Here is a 16407-nt window from a genome sequence, read left to right as displayed (position 1 = left end):
TACATCACCAGAAGCTGTCTTCTCCATACCACTCCATACCATAATCAACGAGTATTTGAAAATGATGAATCTTTACCACAAGTATATACAGTGATTTTTGGCTTAAGCTATTAGAAGTAAAATCAGAAGACCCACTGAAGACAAACCAGTTGCTAGGCTTGTCATCCCAATCCATAGCAGGAGCAACAAGCAAAAAATAGAAATATTATTATAATTAGGAGTAGCTTGCTCAAGGAGGCAACTGTCTAGCCTGGCAATGCTGCCCCTAGGAAGGGCTGATTCTGCCTCTAGTAAAAACTGAGAAACCCAGTGAATGGAATGAAAACCAAGACTGATGGCCAAGATATCCCCTGAGACCCAGGGAAAATAAGTAACATCAATTAAATGAACCAGCTGCAATAAGCAAAGAGACAAGACTCCTAGAAAGAAGACTAGAAATCCTCCAGGCAGGGTTATAAACAAGGGCTTGAGCAAGCAACGCTGGGAATTCCAGCCACCTATCCTGAGGCTTCAGCTTAAAAAACATCTCCAAGTGTTAAAAATGCTTTGATAAAAACAGGGTAACACCTTAAAACTGAGTCATTCAGGGACCAAAAAAAAGTTCCAGATCAAACCCCAACCCCCTACCCACCAAAGAAATGCAAAGCTTAGTTGCTTCCTAGAAACAGGCTCATCCCCAGACAAGAGCTGCTGCAGAGACTGTAACTGAAAAGTAGTGACTCTGCTCATAAGATCATAGAATATCAGGGTTGGAAGGGACCTCAGGAGGTCATCTAGTCCAACCCCCTGCTCAAAGCAGGACCAATCCCCAATTAGATCAATGAGACTTTCACCCCCATTCACAACAAGCAGATACAAAATACTCTGCCTCAGCCAATGATGGCCATCCCAAGGGAAAAAATCCAAAAATACCTTCTGAACTTTTTTTTAAAATGAGTGGAAGGAGATCCAAAAACACTTCAGCCATAGCATAGAGGCAATGAAATTGTTAATGACTAACACCCATCCTCAGAAGGAAAGTAAAGGCAAACAACATGTCCACCTTTGCAATGTCCTCTCCATCTTTTCCATAACTCTCTTCCAGTTCCGACTCCAATTGTCATCTGGGCCCAGCATGATTCCCAGTGCCTTACTGCCAATTCGGCTCCACAACAGCCCCTCTGGCAAAGTCAGGGGGTGGGAGATCACCCAAACCCTCAGCAGGATTGTGTCACTCTTCCCCCAATTTATGTGAACTGAGGAAGCCTGCTCAAAAGAGTGCTGACATTCACTCAAAACCTGGACATCACAATCATGAGTAATAAACACTGTCACATCATTCGCATATATGGAGACTTTTACTGGAGTGCACGCTGGAATGGGGAGAGAATGGCCAGAAAGATGTTTTCACAAGCTGAATAACAGAGGCTCAATAGAAAGAACATACAATAACCCAGGCAGGGAATGACCCTGTCCGATTCCCCTACAGACTGGAAATGGGGGCACACAAAAAACCACTGACCTTAAGTAGACTATGTATATCATTATACAGTAACTGAATGCAGGAGTGAAACCTGGGCCCAAAACCAAAGGCACAAAACAGAGGTCAACAACCTTAAGCATGCAGCCCATCAGAGTAATCCGCTGGCAGGCCGCGAGACATTTTATTTACGTTGACCATCCGCAGGCATGGCCTCCCGCAGCTCCCAGCCCCTGCAGTTTGTGGTTCCCGGCCAATGGGAGCTGCGGGAGGCTGTGCCTGCAGATGGTCAATGTAAACAAAATGTCTCACAGCCTGCCAGTGGATTATCCTGATCGACCGCATGCCAAAGATTGCCGACCCTGGCACAAAGAATGCAAAATGAATGTCCATGAGCTCACTGATCAAAAGGCTTCTCTTGATCAATGGAAATCAACCCAACATGCTGCTCAAAGATTTTTGATGCCAAAATTACATTCCATAATAGGAAAAGGTCATCAAAAATGGGCCAGAAGGGGGTGCAATAGGTCTGATCAGGGTGCATGACCAAACCAATCACAGTTTTCAGTCTGTTTGCCAAGGACTTTGAAAAAAGTTTATAGTAGGAGCAAAGCAGGGACACCGAGCTACAATTCTTCACCTCACCAAGGTCCCTCTTCTTTGGCAACAGGGTAAGAAGCTCTTGATGACAGCTACGTGGTAATATCTTCTCTCTGATGCTCTTCTGAGAAACCTGGAGCAAGTCAGGCCCAAGAAGGGTCCAAAAGGCTTTATAAAACTCAACAGGCAAACCCTCAATAGTAGGCGTCTTCTTTGGAGCAAAGCCATTTAGGACAGAAATCAATTCTGAGAGTGTCAGGTCCTGTTCAAATCTGTCCACATCCCATGCTGAAATCCTAGGAAGATCCTCAAGGAGTCACCGAGTCTCAGATGGACCCAGATTCTGAGGCATGCAGCTCTGAGAAAAAATTCACAGCAAGGTTCCTAATCCCCACAGGATCTGAAAGCACTCGGTCTGATGACATCTTGAAATGGCCAATCATCTTCCACTCTGCATGTTTCTTTTCCAGGCCAAAGAAAAAATGAATAGGTGAATCCATTTGAGAAAGGCCCTGAAATTGGGCCCTAACCAGTGCACCCTGAACTTTTCTATCCAACAGATCCCAGAAGAGCTGTTTTTATATTACAAGCTCTCATGCAACCCAGCATCGTTACTGCGATGAAAGGCTTTGCCAAGTTCTACAGTCCCCAACTCTGACTCTGCCATACTCTGGCAAAGGCTAAGTGTTGTCTGCTATGTGTACTGCTGACTAAAATATTTGGTATTAACGTTACTGTCTTGCACCATTGCCTCAAGGAGGGGAAACATCCTTTCAGGCAACCCAGGCTCCCCCAAACTAACTGACAGTCCCTGTGACAGGGCTCACTCACCACTATGGCACCCCCTGTTGACTGTCCTAGGGATTAGCTCTGCTAGCCAATGCACCCTCTTCTGGTGATGTATCACTGCTGTTACTTCCACCAGGACCCATATCACTCCCATGACCGCAGCATCCTTTTCACAGCCCTCCAACCATGTCATGCTCTGCTCTACCCCTTTCTGGGGGAATTGCAGTCTGCTGTCCAGACACTTCCTTCAGTGGCAATTGCAGCCAATTGTATGGCCACTTCCTCATTGGCCAGCAGGGGGTGCGGGAGAGACATAGGCCTGCCCACTACTCCTGGCTGAGAGACTCTATAGATGGCTGACATTTCCTGCACCCCCTCCGACTCCACAGTTCACTTCCCTTTGACACTTCCCCACAGCCCCCAGCACCCTCTTCACCCTTGACTCAGGGCCTCATCCTGCGGATTCCTGTAGCCAACCAGTAGCCGTCTTTAGTTCTCCCTGGTTGCTGCTAGCAGCACTGCTCTGTCCAGGGTGCTGGTGCTCCTTCCTCCTGCTAGGAGTCTGATCTTCCCTCATCGAACTCCCTGCAGCTACTGAAGCTGTGCTGCCCTGCAGCTCTTCTTATATGGGCCTGCTGGACCCTGATTGGCTGCTCCTCTCAGCTCCTCTCAATCCTTCTCTGATTGGCTGCCTCCTGCACAACCTCCCTAGAGCTCTATTTACCCCTTAGAGCCCAGTGTGGGGCAGGCACCTCATCACAATCCCAAAAGAGAAGTGTTAAAATGCCAGTATGGATGATGGTCTTGAAGTCACTGAAAAGATAGTGAATGTAGTTCCAAATGATTCCTATCCAATCTCTCATTAAGAATACAATTAAAATTGTTCCCCAAAATTAAAATATCACTTGACAAACAATTTGTCAAAGAGCACACAAGCTCTGATAAAAAAAACACCCTGTTTTTCCCTACACGAGGAGCATAGACATTAATAAAAAAAGATTATATTGCTGAGAAGTAGTTTGAACCATCAATAAATGTTCTGGAACAACTTCCTGCATAACCACCAAATCAGGCATCACCCTGTTCACAAAGAGAAGGGCAACCCCTGTGTTTGCAGTGGAACCATGGCTCAGACAAACCTCCCGTCTCCAATCAGCAAGCCAATTGGTATGGCTGCCTGCATCTGTGTGCACCTTTTGCAGAAATAAAATGTCCACTTTTTCCAGGGTCAGGTACTCAAAAAGAGCCATATGTTTTTTTAATGTCCTTGCACCCATTCACATTCAACAAGCTACTTACAAAATTATCCATCACACCACTACTCAGCAGAAAAAATAAGAGACAGAAAAAAACAGAAAACCTCAAGCAAAGCCACCAAATTCTCCTACATCCATTAATCCCCAACCTTTCCATTGGTCAAAGACACACAGTTCAGGATCCAAAGAATGTGTGTGTTTGTCATCCTCCACACTCTCAGACTCTGAGCTGCCACCAACCTCAAGGGGGGAACCTCAGAGAGACCAGAGGGATGGGGTTACTGGGACCAAAGGGGCAAAATTACTACCTGAGACTTCTCTATGCCCCAAGCCAAAGAACCACCCCCAAACAGTGTGCTTCCCAACTGCGCTGCCCAGACTAGCCCACTTTGCAGCACCCTCAGAAATGGGAGGCCCCACCCCCCAGGCTTCAGTGGTCATTTTTTTGCTTTGAAAGCCAGAATCCTCAGCCAAGGCTGCAGATACCATGGCAACAGGCCCAGGATCCATTTTGCGGGAGCCACTGAATCAGGACCTACAGAACCAGTAATGCCATCTCCTTCAAGTTGTAAAAGGAGCACTAACCCCCCCTCCCAGAACCAACATCCCCAGAAACATCTGGAGCCTGTTGGGACCTAGTCTATGGCTGTGCTTTACTCTCAGAAACCTCCACATTCCAGGCCCAGGGTTACCATTTCCAGGGGCAGCCTGCCTCCTCTTAGGGCACTGATTAACCAAGTGTGTCAGACTTCTACAACAAAAATAGGCCATGTCCTCAGTGGCAACAAAAACAATGTAGTCATACTCCAAAGGGAAACTTTTAACACTTTGGAACCACGGTTTAATATCACATGAACCTGCTTACAAAAGGACAAAACATGCTGAACCTCGGGGTCTTTACAGCCCAAAAGAATCCTCCTAATCAGGCTAGTGATCTTGCCATTACTCACCAGGTCTCTAGCCAGCTGCTCATTTCCTAAAATAGGAGGCACTTCAGAGTAGGGTTGTCAGGCGTCCGGTTTTCGACTGGAAAAGGAACCCTGGCAGTTCGGCCATTAGAAGTCCAGTCAGCAGTGCTGCAGGGGTAAGGCATGCTAGTCCCTACCTGTCCTGGCACCGCACTGCGACCCGGAAGCAGCCAGCAGCAGGTTACTGGCTCCTAGGCGGGGCAGGGGGGAACTCCTGCATCCCAAACCCCTCATCCTCAGCCTCACCCCTAAGCCCACACCACCAGCCCAGCTCCCTGCCTCAATCTGCAGCCCCTTCCCACATTCCAAATCCCTTGGCCCCACCCCCAAGCCTGGAGCCCCCACCTGCATCCCAAACCCATCATCCCCAACCCCACCCCAGAGCTTGCACCCCCAGCTGGAGCCCTCACCTCCTTCCACACCCCAACTTCCTGCCCCAGCCCAGAGCCCCCTCCCGCACTCTGAACCCTTCATTTCTGGACACATCCCAGAGCCAGAACATGTAGGGTGTGTACTCCAGATACATACCCACACCCTGAAGTCTTTACTGGCTTAATCTGTGCCTCACCATACTCTACTATTTATACCACTACATCTTCCTTACAGACAAAAAAATAGAATAAATCTCAATTGGTCAGTCAGGAAAGAAGTAAGAAATCCCCATTCATGCCCCTCTTCTCACAAGGCAAGGGATTTAGCTTTCCTGTTACCACATACAATTACAGAGGATTAGAAGCCCTCAGAACACCTTTTCCCTTTTTATGAAGTGAACAGGCAGCAGTTCTTGGCTTCCGTGCTCCATAGAATGAAAGCTAGAACCATGTGGAGAATAGAGATTCCATTTTTTCAAGATTTTGAAATCTGGCTTCAATCCGAATCAGAATGAAACCTGAACATTTCAAAATTCTCTATGAAAGAAAATTAAAAGAAAACATGTTGGATCAATTATAATGTTTTATTTTGACAAAATTATTATAAAATAAAATAAAGTCAAAATTGAAATATGTAATATAACAAAATAATATTCAATATGAAAAATCATGTCAAAATTTAAAAAAATACACATTTTGCTTCAAAAAGGTGGCTGTTTAGACATTTCTGGAACTCTTCCCTCCCTCAGCTTTTCTCCAAAATGAAATTTTGGCAAAATCAATGTGATTTAATGAAGCATTTCAGTTTTGACAGAACTACATTATCAGGTGGAAAATGGCTAATAGTTTTCTAACCAACTCCAACACAAGCAAAATAGAGCCATGGAGAACAAAATGCTTCTCCCATTTGCAGCAAGTAGATCTGTATGCCAACCACAACATAAATGAACTCTCCCACCTTGCTAACATAATTATGGTGGTCAATGAGTCACTTAAGAGCTCTGTGTAAGCTCAAAAGCTTGTCTCTCTCACCAACCAAAGTTGGTCCAATAAATGGTATTATCTCACCTACCTTTTCCCTCTAATATCCTGGGACCAATACAGCTACAAAAACATTTCATACTTACATTTATAGAACAGTTTTACCATCCAGAGGGATGCCAGAGGGTTTTATAAAACGAATTTACAAACCACTTCCTCTACCAATGAATGCAGCCATCTCCAATCTGAACTGTGTTTAACAGTACACGGAAAAGCAGTGCCACGCATGAGGTTGGGGCTGTAAGTGAAGTAAAATACTGTATCCTAATGAAAATGCAGAGTGAGTTATAGGTGGGATGAATGGAATTACTCACACTGAACTATCATTATGACTTTTGGGCAAACACCTCTAACTCTGCAAAAAGTGCGCTGGGATTTTTTTAAATGGCAAATGGCCAGGACTTATCTATGAGATGCTAGAAATTCACTGATTGCATTTGGTCAATCAGTATTTAGCATGCAGACTGCAGGAGGGTTTCAGCAGTATTTGATTATCCTTTAAATGTTTCTTGAATATGTTGTCCCATCCGATGGGCAGTGTGTCCACATTTCATATTGCTTGTAACACTACCACAACTAGTACAACTGCTTCTCCTGATCACACTCTTCTTAGCTTCATATATTGATAAGCATGAGAAAGGGAGAATAGAAGTTATTCCAGTCCATGGGGGAAGGGGTTTCCATGCTCTACTTCCCAATCTTCTATCCCTTTTTAAATTCTCCTTTACTATTGATGCTCTAAGGTCTAGCACTGCAATTTCACTCACGCTGAATTACACATTAGGTTTTAAATAATAGCTCTGAAAATACTTTGACTTTTTTTCTTATAAAAATAGCCAGTTGCATTATTGCTGCTTTTTTCTCTAAAGAAAATATATTGCACAAACCAATGAAGCATGAGGTAGAATCAAGGACTTCTTTGTCTTCCCCAATCTTTCCTCCTCTTCTGTTACTAATAAACTGGGAGGAGAGGAAAGAATCTTAATGTACGAGGTATACATGTGATACCTGGAACTCTCCTCCCTTTATTATCGTCACTGTAGGTCACGTTCTCTTACTCTTACTCAGGCTGAGCAGAACGTTACGCCATGAGCAGTCAGTGATTCCCTTAATGGAGTGGATAGAGAAGTGTTGTTCTGTCTTCTCACACCTAACAGAATGTACAGCAGAAATACAATGCAGCCTCAATGTCAGGGACCTTCTTTTCGTTGTGTGTGTGTGTACAGTGTCTAGCACAATGGGTCCTGCTCCACGACTGGGCTGCTAGGTGCTATGTTAATATAAATATAATAACAAAAACAACAATAAAGGCACTACTCAATGAAAGCCAGGGTGGCAGAATCTAGCCTTTTCATAGCAGCTCTTCAGTGGAGATTTCTTGCAACACTCATACACTCAGGATCATGAAAGTCCTTACTCAGATGCAGTGTCCATTTAATTCAGTAGTAGTTTTATTGATGTAATGGCCTATGTGATTGGGTTTTGTATAACTAAGGCCCCCGATGACCCCTCCTGTGGGAAAACCCATGGAAATGGAGAAAATATCAGCAAGCATTTCCTTCGGGAGATTTCTCTATATTCATTCCACTGAGGCCTACTGCAAAATTCTGTGCAGTACAGGAAATCCACACACATAAGCATTTGGCCAGGAACAGCAACTGCCCTGAGATCTCTTCCTTAAAGGAAGATTTTCCCAAATGGGAGGGAAGTATACACCAATTCCCCACCAGCCTTCACAGTCTGCTGCCAGCCCATCCCTCCCGCCATTACAGAGCCTGGAGTGCTTTTATAGGGGCAGCCAATTCTCCCTTAAACATGGAAGAGGGAGATCAATAGTCAGAGGTGCAGATCCAGGGGGCATGATCAGGCCCTGGCTTTACTTTTAAGCCTACTGTTCCAGGAGTGCCCTGTGACTGTATATGGGTAAATAGTTAATAGATAAGGTATCAGTAGATGAAGCTTAAAGTTATGTAGCATAGTTCCTTTTTGCAGCTATTTATATGAGGGTCCTAATACCTGCTACTGCTGCTGCTTCTACTCTGTGCCATTTAGCCACAATAATACGGTAATCCGTAACTCCACAAAACGACACCCAGCTGATGGCCTTTCCTTAAATGTTATGGAAATATTTAATAGGAATTAAGGAAGTTTTTAGTTTCTTCACTTTAGCACTATGCCCTATAATAACTTCTGATTTGCACTGGGAACATCTCCTTTGACCCTATTAACACGTGGCAACAGGAGGTATAAATGAGCAGCTGAAATAGGTGACTGATTACTCATCTTTCTGTCACTGTGACGGTTGTACAGAGGGGCACATGTGTAAACCTATCCTATTGCAGTTGTAAGTGCTGCTTTGGTCAGCATGGAAGGAGGTATGTGTTCCTTGAGTAACATTGTCTGCCCTTATTGAAATCTGTGATCTTTTCTTGCTGAGAATTTTTAATATTTACTATCATTTTTTACAAACCAAAATTCAGCACCGATAGAAGTGCTGCCACTCTTCTGGAAATTCTATCGTGTTACAGGAACATTTATAAATAATGCTGGGTATCAGAGAGCCCAGTATAGACAGTGTTGGGTGTATACTCAGACAACATAGCTATGTATATATATTAACCTAGGTAGATTGGTACAGTCCCAAATTTTACCGGAGCAGACAATGTTTGCAGTGTATTTGCTGAAAAGCGGTAGAAAAAGAAAACCCTTATACTACATTACCTCCTGAAAGAGACACTGAGAGCCTCTTTGTGCCAGAACTCTCTTTAATGTCAATGGAAGTTACCTGCAGAGATCAAGGGGTAGCATGCAGCCTTTAATGAGTCATATGCTGCAAGTTAAATTTCTGAAACCCAAGAATCTGCTTTTTATAGTCACGTAATGAGAAATAGCTACAACTTGTTTTTATGTATCTAATCTGTCCACCCCTCCTTTATCAGTATTCATCCCTCTTAGATTGGATTGAACAAGTTCCTGTGATACTGGATGTTCCATTTTTTGGATGAGAAGTATTGTGTAGAGATTGTCTTTTTACTATATGTGTACAGTTCTTAGCACAATGAGGTGACAATCCTGGATTGGGACAGTAGGCACTACTGTTATGTGTGATAACTGCAATTAACAACATTTATAAAAGTAAGGATCTGATCAGATGAGGCGGTTGAAGATATGTTTAATCTAGGTAAATGCTCCCTGTAATTTCAACTCATTTTCCTTTTCACTCAGAGTTTTCATGTGTTTATTTTAGCAATTGTTAGTTTACAGCCCAGTCATGACTGTGCTTCAGTGTTAGGGGGATCACTTTATTATATATATTTAGTTTGCACTATAGATTAGGAATGCTCATGATTTTGACATGAATAGCACAATATAAATGTAAGATATTATTTTCATTCTGCACATAAAAAAGTTTTATACACATTACTGAACTAAATAAATAGTAGTCTGAACTACAGTAAAATTTAGATACTTAAAAATTATTTATAATGAGTTCCAATGAAGCTGCTATCCAAAGTACGGCATCTTTATTTGATTAAATGTAATCGCATTTACAGTGCAACTCAAGATGAATGATTTGTATATAGTTATGGAATATATAAAATGTAACAGAATATATGCAACTTATACTGTAACTCAGAACAAAAGAGTGGGAGAAAGATCAGAACCTGACTAGTCTTTCTGATGATAAAATATAGTTTTTATTGCATTTAAAATGAGGTCTTGAGACCAAATTCTAAAGATTGCAAAACGGAGACATGTAGTTATATACATTTAATCATACACAGCCACAATAGTATCATTTAATCTTTATAAATACTGTAACTGTACTTCTTCGTTTACTTAATATATGCTGGGTACAAAGATTAAATTCTCCTGCTTGAAAAGCAATACATCTAAGAATATAAATGCTGAAGGCTGACATTTAAGACATCAACATTTATGTACCTTCTCCATCACCCAAACCTTAGCAGACATAGGAAAATACCATTGAGGGGACCATGTGAGGAAGAGACAGAAGTTGTGGGATGTTTGTGTTTTAAATGCTGTCTCCTGAAGTTGCAGGGCAGAATGATTTAGGGGAGTGTTGTGCCGCTTATTCCTCACAGCTGCTGAATAGTCTGCTTCTTAAAGACTGCTGACATGACCATTAAGCAGCAGACCATACGCTCCTGGGAAGATTATGTGGTGATCAACTCTGTGAGAACCAAAGATTAATCAGGGGGAGCTGGTCAGGCTTTTACGTTGTCTGCTGTTATCTAGCCAGGTTCTCAAGGATTGTGGACTCAAATTACTTATTGGAAATAATATGAGTCAGTATCTTTTTATAAATTTTATTAAAACTATTTAACAAAAAATAAACCCAAGAAACCATATAATCAGAGTTAAACAACTATCAATAATATTAAAGTAAACGATTGATTACTTTCATATTAATTTCATGTATCTCTCTCGTCTTATACTTAGATTGTAATTTCTTTGGGCCAGGACCATCTTTTTGTTCTGTGTTTGTACAGCACCTAGCACAATAGGGTCCATGACTAGGACTTCTAGGCACTATGGCTATACAGTTACTGCTGCTTAATCTTAATCAAATCAGCCTATCAACCAAGGTAGACTCAATACTGGATTGAAGCTAAATCATCAAATTAATAGCAAAAATAATCAGTCCTTATATAAATTCTAAGAAGATGGCTGTATGTTCGGTTATAAATCTCTACTAAAGAATTTAACCCAAGTTAATCAAATCTATAATTTGAATCCAGTTAAGTCACTTAATATTGAAACCAAATTATTATCTCATGTCTGGACCACAACCTTATAGCCAATTATAAAGCTTCCTTCTTAGAAGTCAGTTCTTATGTGGTGCCTAACTTCATAGACTCATAGACTTTAAGGTCAGAAGGGACCATTATGATCATCTAGTCTGACCTCCTGCACAGTGCAGGCCACAGAATCTCACCCACCCACTCCCCTTTCAAACCTATGTCTGAGCTATTGAAGTCCTCAAATCATGGTTTAAAGACTTCAAGGTGCAGAGAATCTTCCAGCAAGTGACCCATGCCCCACGCTGCAGAGGAAGGCAAAAAAAAACCCAGGGCCAATCTGCCATGGAGGAAAATTCCTTCCAGGCCCCAGATATGGCAATCAGCTACCCTGAGCCATAGGCAAGACTCGCCAGCCAGACACCCAGGAAAGAATTTTCTGTAGTAACTCAGATCCCACCCCATCTAACATCCCATCACAGGCCATTGAGTATATTTACTGCTAATAGTCAAACACCAATTAATAGCCAAAATTAGGCTATCCCATTATACCATCATCTCCAGAAACTTATCAAGCTTAGTCTTGAAGCCAGATATATCTTTTGCCCCCACTACTCCCCTTGGAAGGCTGTTCCAGAACTTCACTCCTCTGATGGTTAGAAACCTTCATCTAATTTCAAGTCTAAACTTCCTGATGGCCAGTTTATATCCATTTGTTCCTTTGTCCACATTGGTACTAAACTTAAATAATTCCTCTCCCTCCCTGGTATTTATCCCTCTAATATATTTACAGAGAGCAATCATATCTCCACATAGCCTTCTTTTGGTTAGGCTAAACAAGCCAAGCTCTTTGAGTCTCCTTTCATAAGACAGATTTTCCATTCCTTGGAACATCCTAGTAGCCCTTCTCTGAACCTGTTCCAGTTTGAATTCATCCTTCTTAAACATGGGAGACCAGAACTGCACACAGTATTCCAGATGAGGTCTCACCACTGCCTTGTATAATGGTACTAACACTTACTTATCTCTACTGGAAATACCTCGCCTGATGCATCCCAAGACCACATTAGCTTTTTTCACAGCCATATCACATTGGCGGCTCATAGTCATCCTGTGATCAACCAATACTCCAAGGTCCTTTTCCTCCTCTGTTACTTCCAACTGATGTGTCCCCAGATTATAACAATAATTGCAAAACTTCTGTTAGTCTATAAGGTGCCACAGGATTCTTTGCTGCTTCTACAGAACCAGACTAACACGGCTACCCCTCTGATACTTAACAATAATTCTTGTTATTAATCCCTAAATGCATGACCTTGCACCTTTCACTATTAAATTTCATCCTATTACTATTACTCCAGTTTACAAGGTCATCCAGATCTTCCTCTATGATATCCCGATCCTTCTCTGTATTGGCAATACCTCCCAGCTTTGTGTCATCCACAAACTTTATTAGCACATTCCCACTGTTTGTGCCAAGGACAGTAATAAAAAAATTAAATAAGATTGGTCCCAAAACTGATCCCTGAGTAACCTCCCTCCAGCCTGACAGTTCCCCTTTCAGTAGGACCCGTTGTAGTCTCCCCTTTAACCAGTTCATTATCCACCTTTCAATTTTCAGATTGATCTCCATCTTTTCCAATTTAGCTAATAATTCCCCATGTGGATCTGTATCAAATGCCTTACTGAAATCGAGGTAAATTAGATCCACTGCATTTCCTTTGTCTAGAAAATCTGTTACCTTCTCAAAGAAGGAGATCAGGTTGGTTTGGCACGATCTACCTTTTGTAAAACCATGTTGTATTTTGTCCCAATTACCGTTGACCTCAATGTCCTTAACTACTTTCTCCTTCAATTTTTTTTCCAAGACCTTGCATACTACAGATGTCAAACTAACAGGCCTGTAGTTGCCCAGATTACTTTTTTCCCTTTCTTAAAGATAGGAACTATGTTAGCAATTCTCCTTTCATAAAGGTACAACCCCTGAGTTTACAGATTTATTAAAAATTCTTGTTAATGGCCTTGCAATTTCATGTGCCAGTTCCTTTAATATTCTTGGAAGAAGGTTATCTGGGCCCCCTGATTTAGTCCCATTAAGCTGGTCGAGTTTGGCTTCTACCTCGGATGTGGTAATATCTACCTCCATATCCTCATTCCCATTTGTTATCCTACCATTATCCCTAAGATCCTCACTAGCCTCATTAAAGACTGAGAGAAAGTATTTGTTTAGATATTGGGCCATGCCTAGATTTTCCTTAACCTCCATTCCATCCTCAGTGTTTAGCAGTCCCACTTCTTCTTTCTTTGTTTTCTTCTTATTTATATGGCTGTAGAACCTTTTACTATTGGTTTTAATTTCCTTTTCAAGGTCCAACTCTACATGGCTTTTGGCCTTTCTCACTTTATCCCTACATGTTCGGACCTCAATAAGGTAGCTTTCCTTGCTGATCACTCCCATCTTCCACTCCTTGTAGGATTTCTGCTTTTTCTTAATCACCTCTCTGAGATGCTTGCTCATCCAGCTTGGTCTACAACTCCTGCCTATGAATTTTTTCCCCTTTCTTGGGATGCAGGCTTCTGATAGTTTCTGCAACTTTGACTTGAAGTAATTTCAGGCCTCCTCCACCTTTAGATCCCCAAGTTCTTCAGTCCAATCCACTTCCCTAACTAATTTCCTTAATTTTTAAAAGTTAGCCCTTTTGAAATAAAAAATCCTAGTCACCAATCTATTTTTGTTTATCTTTCCATTTAATTTAAACTGAATTAGCTCATGATTGCTCGAACCAAGATTGTCCCCTACAAACATTTCTTCTATGAAGTTCTCACTACTCACCAAAACCAAATTGAAAATGGCATCCCCTCATGTTGGTGCAGCAACTACTTGGTGAAGGAATCCATCAGCTATCACATCTAGGAAAATCTGAGCCCTATTATTATTACTAGCACTTGTCCTCCAGTCTATATCTGGGAAGTTAAAGTCTCCCATGTTTCTTCCTTCGCTCCCACAGAAATATTATAATACAGACCTTAACAGAACACTCTCGATAAGCAGAAGTTTGACAGCTTATTTGCCTCTCAGGACTTTAAGACATGGAGCATACTTTAATGACTACATCTATGAAATAGTATTCACATCTGTTTAAATCTGAGGAAGAGTTCTTTGAGGCACCATCCTTGTGTGGGATTTCTGGGTGCTGCTACAACCCTGGTTGAGCTCCTGGACACTCACCAAGCTACTGCACTGGACCAATTCTTGAGTCACATGCTCTTGGCTTGCTGGGGCTGGGCAGAGTATGGGCACCTTCTCTGCGGCCCTGGGCCTCTAGCAGGGCCGGCTCCAGACCCCAGCGCGCCAAGCAGGCGCGTGGGGCGGCATTGTCCTGGCAGGGCGGCATTTGGCTCTGGCGGACCTCCCGCAGGCATGACTGCGGACGGTCCCGCGGCTCCGCTTGAGCTCCCGCAGGCATGACTGCCGCGGGTGCGCTGGTCCTGCGGCTCAGACGCAACTCCCGCAGGCATGCCTGCGGATGCTTCACCGGAGCCGCGGGACCACGGGACCGTCCGCAGGCACTTCTGTCCCGGCCGCGGGACCGGGGAAGGGCGCTGCCCTGCTTGGGGCAGCGGAATTTTTAGAGCCGCCCCTGGCCTGTAGGCACATTCTCCAGGTGCAGACCCCATGTCTGATACCTCTCTTGGCAATGGGGACCCCACAGTCCAACTGTCTAGACCCTGAAAGTAATGTTGACTCTCCCAAATCTCCCCCATAGCTACTGCATGCTCTCAGAGTTCCACCAAAGCCGTGGACCCTCTGATTTACTGTTTCCCCTTGGAAACCAGGGTCGGGGGAGAAGATAGTGTGAGCAGATAACACAGAGATTGCAGAGGGATTTCTAAACACACACTTTTCTCTTAGCAGCACAAGATATATACAGATCTATAAAAAAAACAACAAAACTCTGCACAACAATCCCTGCCTCAGTTTCCTCACCCCTCCAAGTATCCTTGGGGATTTGGTCAGTGTTTTTTCACAGGGTCTAAGATTCCTCTTCTCCTGCCCAGCCTTGTCAGCTTCTGACACTGGTCTGCTCCCCTCTTTCTAAGGGCTGGTGAGAGAGCCTTCCATTCATAATGTCCCTGTCCATCCCATCTCCACCCCCTACCTCCTGTCAGGTGATTCTCCTCAGGGAATTCAGGTCCCTCTCAGGTGACCTCTTGCTTGGTAACACCTTCACCTAGTCAGACTGATTGCCCAGGACAGAAGCTAGCTTGTCTTAGGATACTTACTTTTGAATAGGGGTCCCTCCAGGCTAACAATCATTTATTGCTCTTCATTGTTAGCCTTCTAGGAGGGTCTGTAGTCCCACATAAACTATTCCTCTCACAGCTGTGTGTGCTGACTGCTGCTGTCTCCATAACACCAGGGAGAGATCTTACCCTGCTGCGGGCGGTGGGGATGGGCTTCCACAGAGTAGAGACACTCCCATCCTTCATGAATCAGCATAGGAGAGGGTTTATTCTTAAAGAAATGGAAAGGGATTGTCAAATTTAATCACTTAAGTGATGTTCAAATTTGACATTTGGAGGACTAATTAGCACTTGGGCACAAATGTGCTATTTATTGGGATGATCTGGGAGGGTCTCCGACAAGACTTGGATGTTTTATGAAGGTGTCCACATTTGAAAATTGGGCCCACAATTAAAGAAAATGTTGATGTGTATTAGATTGACCCTGATATTTAAAAGTAAATAATTACACAATTAGATTAATTGGATTTGAGGCGAGAAGGGACCATCAGATCATCTAAGGTGACCTTCTGTACATCATAGGCCACTAAATTTCACTCTACATTAAACCCAAACTCAATAGCTGCACAAATGAGAACAAACATTTTGGGATATGTTGCATTAATACATTCTATTAATCAAAGGCATGTCTGGGTTCAACTTCCTTTTTTTAATGCTTTATTTGCATAAATTTCCAATAAAATCTGGATTTATAAAACAACCGGACTCAGGCGTGGCCACTGTTAAAGACAATGACTGTCAGATATTCTGGACAGATGAACTGACTTCTGACTCGCAGGGCAGTGGAACCTGAAATAAGTACAGGGAAGGAGCTGAAATGTCCTCTTCTATCCAGTTCCATAGAGAGACTTGGGT

The sequence above is a fragment of the Mauremys reevesii genome, linkage group 1 (assembly GCF_016161935.1).
Source record: "Mauremys reevesii isolate NIE-2019 linkage group 1, ASM1616193v1, whole genome shotgun sequence".
Taxonomy (NCBI): domain Eukaryota; kingdom Metazoa; phylum Chordata; order Testudines; family Geoemydidae; genus Mauremys; species Mauremys reevesii.
This window is presented reverse-complemented; position numbering follows the sequence as displayed.